We start from the raw sequence: 8,706 nt of genomic DNA, 5'->3' as shown, positions 1-8,706 counted from the left end.
TCTCGGAAGAGGGGGACCTAATGCTTGAACCCGGTAAAAACGAGTCAGATCGGCTATATAATTATAAAGGTTATCTTGCGTAAGGATTTATCACACCGAGTGACCAATCTAACACATTTTAAAAATTATTTCTTCCTCTACTGTACACAATTTAAAGAATTTTTAAAATGTGTCAGATTGGTCACTCGGTGTGATAAACCCTTACGTAAAATAACTTTTGTAAATATAAATCAAATACTATAATATAATACAGTAGAAGGGTTAGAAGTACGAAATAATCTTAATCGTTGCTGTTGTAATTTTTTGCCCGAGCAACGCCGGGCTCATCTGCTAGTATTATTATAATTTTATTCCTTATTTAGAATAGAGGTTTGTTGAAAACATTTTGTCTTCATAAGAGCAATTATTCTTCATTCGATAAAATATTTATTTTATTTTCAATTGGTCATAGTTTTAATGCAAAGCATACCAGAGTGTCTTAAAATTTCAACTCCAGTAGCTTATAAAAAGACTGACAAACACACACTGTTTTGGTTTCGGTTTGATGGGATACCGCCATGCTATATGTGGGCGATCTGCAAAGGGGTCTCTGGAAGACTTTATATGGAGATATAGACCTTTATTTAGATGTTAAAGACAGGGAGAAAAACCTGAGAAACTCCACGTAACTAGCTCGTTGGTCACTGGTGGACAGAGGCTCGCTGTGTCCACAATTTTCAGTATTCACGCCATATTTATTTATTTTTATTTTGTTTTAACAATGGATAACTTTGCCGCTGTTGATCGATCTTTAAGAGATAAAAGTACAGTATAAAGTCGCACTGTAAAAATTTTCGTTAAACGATTAGCGCCAATTTTAAAAAATTACTTGCAGCTGCCAGTGTTTAGATTGTGTTTAGATTTCCAAATTTTGTCAAGTGTACAAGGACGACGCCAGCCGGTAAGGGGGCAAGATGATGTAAATTGATAGAGGATATGAATTGTATGTAGGTAAAATAGAAACGATTCATGAAGTTTTAATCATTTACTATGTACCGGAAAAGAAATATCTCAAATAAAACATTTTCTTTAACTTACAAGAAGCCTAAGAAGATTATTTTAATTAAAACCTAGCATTTAAATAACTTTTTCGAATTTCCAGGGGAGGGCAACTGCCCCTCTGCCCCTCCCCCTGGCGACGCACTTGCAAGTGTATGTGAATCATAATTATTAGTAATCTGTTAGTAAACAACAGTTATAAGCTTATAAAGTACTTTATGTAGCTTATATAACAAGTAAACATGATGGAAAACAATACAATTTTGATTGTATATACATTATAAAGTATAATTGTTTTATTCTGTAGCATTCGATTGACAAAATTCGTAATAATTACTCTGATCATAGCATTTAGAAGATACTGAGATGAAAGATTTATAGAAAAATCCAATTCTGAATTTCTATTTTGCGATGCTTGTCGTTTTGTTCTTTTCTTCCTTTTTTTTTTATTATTTTCGTCTTGGGGCACGAAAATGGCTTTAGTATGAAAAGGGACGAACGGTTAAAGAATTACGCACAGTTGCGTTACGGTTTTATTTATTTATTTTATTTTTATCTATTTTTTTAGTTATTTATTCTTATATTATATTTGTATATCGTTTATATGTATATTTGTACAAGTAACGCGTACATAATGTATTTTTATTTACCGCTTCAGTACTATATAGCTATGAAAATTCGTTCAAAATCGTTCCATAACAAACTTCGTATTATAGAAATCGAAATCATTCGATTTTATTCCTGAGGAAGGTCATTCAAATGGCCGAAAACGTTCGATGTTTTTGTCGACGTTTGATTAAAATGAAAGGCATTTCGTATATTCCGAGTATAGTGTTCTTATCTATTGAGACTTTTGTGTTGCGTATTAGATTGTATACCATATAATTACGTCTGTATACTAATTTTCTTTATTTAATATATGCCAGGGACCAGTGGCGAATATAGGAAGATGGCTAAGCTTTTCTCATTGATACAAAAACATTAAAATGTATTTGTTCGAACTTCAAAACGTTGTTTTAAAAAAGTTTTTGATGGCAAATATGGTTTATCCGATGGTCTGATAAACTATATTTGCATCGGACCATTATGCAAATGTTAAAGATGGTTATTAATCATTTAAATACTTTAAATTTTTGCGTTAGTTCCCCTTTAGGCACTTCTGCAAGGAATCTTCTTTGCATCAATTATAAAGACGTACAATGCCTTTCATCCGTTTAGAAGTAATGGAGTTGTACAAAAACATATAATTTATTATTATTATCTGTATTTATTTTCATTTCTTATTGCTTTATTCCAACCATTTCTACATGCTCGTTAAGTTCCAAGTTGTTTTTATTGTAAGTATTTAATTTTAAAATCGACAAACGATTGCTGAATTATATCGGACTATATTACTACTACTATTATTAATTAAATGCTAAGTAACTTGACACTAGAGTCGAGCGTTGGGGATCATCCATTGCTAAATTTAATACTTATAATTAAATTAATATTTTAATAATTAATTTAGAAAGGTTCTGGAAGAAAAGAATCGACCCTAAGCGGTAAAAGATGGTTCGAGTCCGTTCGAGTCGAGGCTGATTAAGGTGGTAAGCCTGCCACTCTAGAAGATAAGAAATCATATCTGAATGGAATACTCCATGAATTTTTATGCTTGATCTTTTGCAAATACATCAGGCCCGTCCTTCCCCACCCGCCCGTTTTCATTGTGAGCAGTCTCTGAATTCGCAATGAGTTTAAATAAAAGCCCTCTTAGCACTTTTCGGATGGAAAGAGTTATATAAATTAGAAAAGTTTTATATTCTACCAACTTAACTTATCAATTATGTTTAACGTTTAATTAATATATAAGGTTTATGTATTTGAACATGATTGAATGCGATGAAACTTTTGAGGAACCATCCTTTCATCCAGGATACGATCAACGTCTACTTTTGAAGTCTAAACTTTCCCTCGCCTGCAACAAGCCCGTTTATCTATTTCATCAGTGTGAAACAAAACATCGCGTCTAATATAGACGGAGCGCAACCGTGTGAGAAACAAAAATATTACAACTTACGAATGTTAATTAATGGTTATTATAAGAATTAAATTAGATGTAGGCGTATAATTGCTAATTGTAAAGTTTACTGTTAATATAAATTTTATATTTTAATAGGAATATATTTGGATTCGAAAATATAAAATCAAGTCGAATATATTTTTCATAAATGCATTTTATTTTCTTCAAATGTGAAGTTTATGAAAAATGGAAGAATGATTCATGAAAAAATATTATTAGTTACAGATAATGCCAGCAAAGATACTATAAACTCAATTATTAAGTGGCTTTAGTTGTTCATACCTGAAAATAAATACAAAAAATAGTTATAAAAAGTGTAAATATACGTTAGATCGAATACACAGAATTCTATACAGTTTTGAATTTAAACATTTTAATCTCACAGGATATTATCAATTATGTTTATAAATTATTTCTAAATAGAATTTTTAAATTTAATGAAATGTTTTATACATAGAATACATTTATTAAATTTTTATATATAGGCAACAGAGTATCTCACAATTCTCAAACCATAGGATTTATGTTGACCATTTTTTATTCTTTTACAGGAAAGACTAGATGAGGAGGAAAAAATTCAATTTGATAGTGGGACCTGCAGTCAGTATGAAGTTGCTAAAGAGTTTAATAGGCTACATCCAGATTTCTCACCAATCGCACGCAGCAGTCTGGATGCAACCTGTTAAATTCTTCGCGCAATTTCTCAATGACTGTGGGTCCCGGCCTATCAAAATAACCCAAATTCGTGGTAAAACACGGCTCTTTATTCAGAGCCATGTTTTACCTGTAAAAGAATAAACAAACAAACATCAATATAAATTCTACGGTTCCAGACTGAAGAATAAACTGTGTTGTCTGAAGGTATGTTACATTCAAAAACTTTGTACGTTATCACTAAGGTCCGGATTTTTGGGTGCCGCACCCACTCGATTTTTTGAAAGGGTCAGAGTGTAAAAAAACAAACTAAGTTGGTTTTAGTGCAGTAAGCCCATTCATTGCCAAATTGTTTAGCACCCAAATGCACCCAAATCGCAAACCTGCCCCCAAAACAGTGACTAGCACCCAAACTATATATTTTACACCCAGCTTCCCCCTTATTTACATTTTCAAAGAATATGTTGGCAATTATCTTTTTTTGGTGGTTTTTATTCATTCACTTGAGGGGGAAAAAACAAATTCGTTAAACCAGACCACGTATGCTGAAGAGAAAAATATGATAATTAGGTTACTCTCTTCTTTTACCTGATATTGAGAGAAAAGGGGGTAAAGTGGAATTTTCGGGACAAAACAACTAAGCCTTAGGGTTGTTTTAAGAATGTAAACAGAGTCACTGAAAATCTGAAACACGTGTTTTCTTTTCTAAGAAAAAAACAATCTAGAAAATTCTGTATTGAGGTCACCTTACCCTGACTTGTGAGCACAACAGTTCCAATTTCCTTTGTTCGGTGTCGGCGACATTAGAAAATGGCAAAATTGTCCGCATCTAAACTGGACATTTTAGCAAATAAGTTTAAAGATGAAAGCGTATGCACAGACGGAAAAGTTCTTCGCTATTCCATTTGCGATTACGTGATTTCGGTTGATGTGAAACACCAAGAATCGAAAATCAGGCCACACAAGTTTGGAAAAGCACGGAGAAGGCAAACAGGAAAGGAGGAATTTCGAGCATATAGTTATAGGGGCACCTGGACGTTGTTGAAGACAATCCTGTAGTGTTTATACTGGAAGAAACAACGGATTCCACAAAACGGTACAAGAATGTTCAATTCTTGTTGCACCACTGACCAGGTGCTATGTACAACCAACTTGAAAATAAGAATTCAACGTACTCTAATATCTGGTCATATCCGGAATCTTGGATAAACAGTATGGTATTCTACTGCGAGAACTTCGATAAAATTAATACGTTTATCAACGAACTTTCTGCTGGTGATTCTGCCGCCGTCGACACTGTCAAGAAACTGGTCGCTGATCCAGTAGTGACCACAGAGCTCTTCTCCGTGCATTCGTACAAGTTATTGGTGGATAAAATCAACGAACTGGAAAGACGTGGAACTGAAATGCGGGATCAGTGGAATGTTGTAAGTCAGGCGCTTGATGCACTGGACGGTTTTGTCTCGGACAAACTCAAATTTAGTTTATCCAAAAATCCCGATTTGAAAAATATTCTGGATTGCCCTGAACTAGAACTCTGAGTAAAACTGAAAAATGTTCCCTTAGTCTCGGTCGACGTAAAAAAATATTTTTCCTTATATAAAGACATTCTATCCTCCAAACGAGAAAACTTCACTTTTAAGAACATTGAAATGGTTACTGTTGTAAATTACAATTCTCATCTTTATGTCTAAATTGCAATAAACAATTATGTAGTTTGTAAATATAGTAGTATATCTTATTGGTTTTTGTCTTAATAATACAGCATTTAGAAGTACCCAAACTGACACCCAAAACGGAGAAAAAAGCACCCAAACGAGCACCCAATCCATTCTAAACCTGCACCCAAAAATCCGGACCTTAGTTATCATACAATGGTTGGTATAATTTAACCATTAATAATTTTACTTGGTCACGTTTCAGCTATTATAGAACTAGTTAATTTAATTTTAACTTTAAGCACCGTGCCTATTGTAATTCATAAGGTTTACTCACATATTTCGTAAAGAAACTTCAAGCGCACAGGCCTATAAATAGAGAAGCCTGACAAGGTTGCAAGCAGCATACTTCTATAATGTCATCTGTTGTATCTAAAAGTAGAATCATATGTTATTATAAATCAATTAAATGCATCCATTAAACAATTATAGAGAACTTACATTGCCTTATACGTAAAGGGTGCACGTTTCTTTTCATGACAGAGCACATGGCCGTAATTATTTCCTTTAATTCCTGTCCGGTACAAATTTTTACATAGGTAGTAGGTAAAATTTCCTGCCCATGGCACAACAGTATTGCTGTCACCAGTAAGAAAAGTGTCTTCATTCTGAAATAAGGAAAGTAAATGAAATGTTTGATAAATAATTTCTTCAGGCTATCAAAGAAAAATATAAAAACTCCATATTTGAAACGAAAATGTTTTAAAAAATAGCAAACAGAAAATAGAAAAGAGGAGGAAAATGCTTGAAGATTAACATAAATCACCGTCATTTATAAATGTAAATTTATCGATATATTTCAAATCTTTTTTTTTTTTTTTAAATAAAAAGCATAGATATAGTTATCATACTGTAAAACCCCAAAATGAGACGACCGGATGGCTAAGCGGTTAAATCATTTTCAACCTGGTTGCCGAGAAATATAGTGACGAACACACCATAACGCTATTTACATATATTACTAGAATTGTATATTCATATGTAATTAAAATGATATTTTATTTAATATGTTTATAATAATTTTATTGAAAATACTGTATACAAGTTAAACGAATTGTACTGTGCATATAATACGTGTTAAAGTAGCCTATACAAAAAACATGGGGTGCTTCAAGAAAAAAATTACCAAGTTTCTCAACTTCGTAATTGTTTATAGATAATTAGTAATTATACAAATGTCAGAAAAAAGTTGAAAAGCAGTAGATTAAGGTCCAACCTACCACTTTGAGAGACCCGGAAGCGATTGAAAAATCCCAGGTATTTTTCAGGGTGGTCCATTCCAGATATGTCGAGTCCCATCTCTTACCACTCGGCCCCTCTATTAAGGCTTGGCCAAACCGACGATGAGCTCGATTAAAAGTCTGCACAGAGCAGAAAGAGTCAAGAAAACAAAAATCCTCAAAATGAGGACTTCTAACTCGATACCCAAAGTCGAACAAATAGCAGCGAATGTAAAAAATAATATAGCAGAAATCAAAGGTCATTCAGACTCTTTAATTACTGTTAAGTCCATGTATATTTGTCACTAGATTTAATTTTATTTTAGCAATTCACTATTGTGCATCAAGAAAGTAATTGCCTCGATGAATCTGGATAGATTATCACGAACAGTAAACACACGACAAAAGTTACGTTGCACGCTATTCATAAGTGATCGAAAGCAAAGATGGCTGCTAATGAAGACAGGAATCAAAACCGAAAACGTGAAGAGAAAACACGACGCTAAAAATGTAATATTGGAAATGGAAATAGTACTCAATTGCCGATGTAATTGGTCCTGTAGTCAAGTTTTGAAGTTAATTTAACGCTACGCTCTTACCGATAGAGAAAAATCTTCCAGATTTTATGAAGTACCACAAGAAAAAACATCAAATTGCTAGAAATACAGACAGGGAATTTACAAAAATGCGTGCCGGCGGTAATGTTTACCCTAAAAATGAGATGTATCCGCACTAATGAGGACTTAATCCTAACTATAGATATTCAAAATCAAATATATTCATCCAAATATTTTTCATTACTTTCTCCATTGTTTAACTAATCAAAATTTTACGTGTAATGTGCGATTACAAAAGTTAAAAACATAAAAAAAGAAACCGATACTTATGAATTTTACAATAATGACTTTTTTGAATAAATATAAATAAACTTTTTCTTTACCCAAAATCAAATTTAAACTTGTTAAAGAGACATTATCATAATGGCTTTTTGCTATTATTGAAGCTTTTCCGTCCATTAAATACGTGTTCGCCTCGTTTAAGTCTTCGTTAATCATTGCATTTGCTGCTTCATTAAATATCGAAAGTCAGCATTTGATGTAAGAAACTTGTAAAAATTCGTATTTAAAACACAACAAGTGAAATTGTCATATTTTAATTAACATACGGATCATTAAAAAGCTGTTTTCGACAGGTTTTATCAATCAAAAATAATGCCATTTACAGAAAAATAAATAATTATGATCTTATTTCAGTATGAGACAATAATATGATATTGTAATTATTGTAAAAGGAAACGGAAGTACAAACAAAGATCTTACCTCTTGTTGCAACAGAAATATCAATTAGGGCGAATAATGTGTCAAGCTTTAAATACGAAACAAGAAGGTTTCTATTGGTTAATAACTACGATTAATGCCATTGGTTAAAAGTAAAAGATGGAGGCGAAGTTAGCGACCGTTTAATGAATGTACTTACTTATGACTAATGATTGGACGCGATATGAGGGTGGCCGAATCGCTATCACCCACTTTCAAGTGTTTTCATAATTAAAAGTACAGATGATGGAGTATATACGCGTAGTTAAAGGATTGTAGCCAAACAATAAGAATCATGTAACGTAGCCTATAAACTTACATCTTATAGAAAATACAGAAAATGTAATAATGTTTTAATTCTCCTTCAAATAGAAATTTAACTCTAAAATGATAAACCTGAAATCCTGACCTCAAAAAGTCATGTGCTGTCACTATACCGATTAGAAATTGCGAATCTAAATGTTATTATTTTATTGTTATAATTAAAAATCTTCCATTTATCTAATTTAGATAAAATACAAATTGCGATTTAATTTCATAAAATATCAATAAATCTTTTTAAGTAAATAATCGGAAGTGGCACAAAACCAGCATTTTGTGCCATTCTCAATTACGTAACGTATTCTATTATTTATGTCATATTACCAGCCTGTAAAAACAATTAAACCTTTATTAAATATTTTCTTTTTGATAAGAAA

General features: G+C 32.3%; 1 long non-coding RNA gene across 1 annotated transcript; it reads right to left on the bottom strand.

Moving 5' to 3' along the window:
• Nucleotides 1–3,253: 3,253 nt before the first annotated feature.
• On the bottom strand, nt 3,254–6,101 carry LOC136980618 (uncharacterized). Its single transcript, XR_010881584.1, has 3 exons — nt 5,914–6,101; nt 5,750–5,844; nt 3,254–3,382 (listed from the first exon to the last, which is right to left on the bottom strand). It is a non-coding gene; the product is annotated as an uncharacterized lncRNA (long non-coding RNA).
• Between the last annotated feature and the right edge of the window lie 2,605 nt (nt 6,102–8,706).

The sequence above is a fragment of the Centruroides vittatus genome, unplaced genomic scaffold (assembly GCF_030686945.1).
Source record: "Centruroides vittatus isolate TY-2023 unplaced genomic scaffold, ASM3068694v2 contig_717, whole genome shotgun sequence".
Classification (NCBI taxonomy): domain Eukaryota; kingdom Metazoa; phylum Arthropoda; class Arachnida; order Scorpiones; family Buthidae; genus Centruroides; species Centruroides vittatus.
Note: the sequence above shows the minus strand (reverse complement) of the source record. Positions and strands in the feature narration are given on the sequence as shown.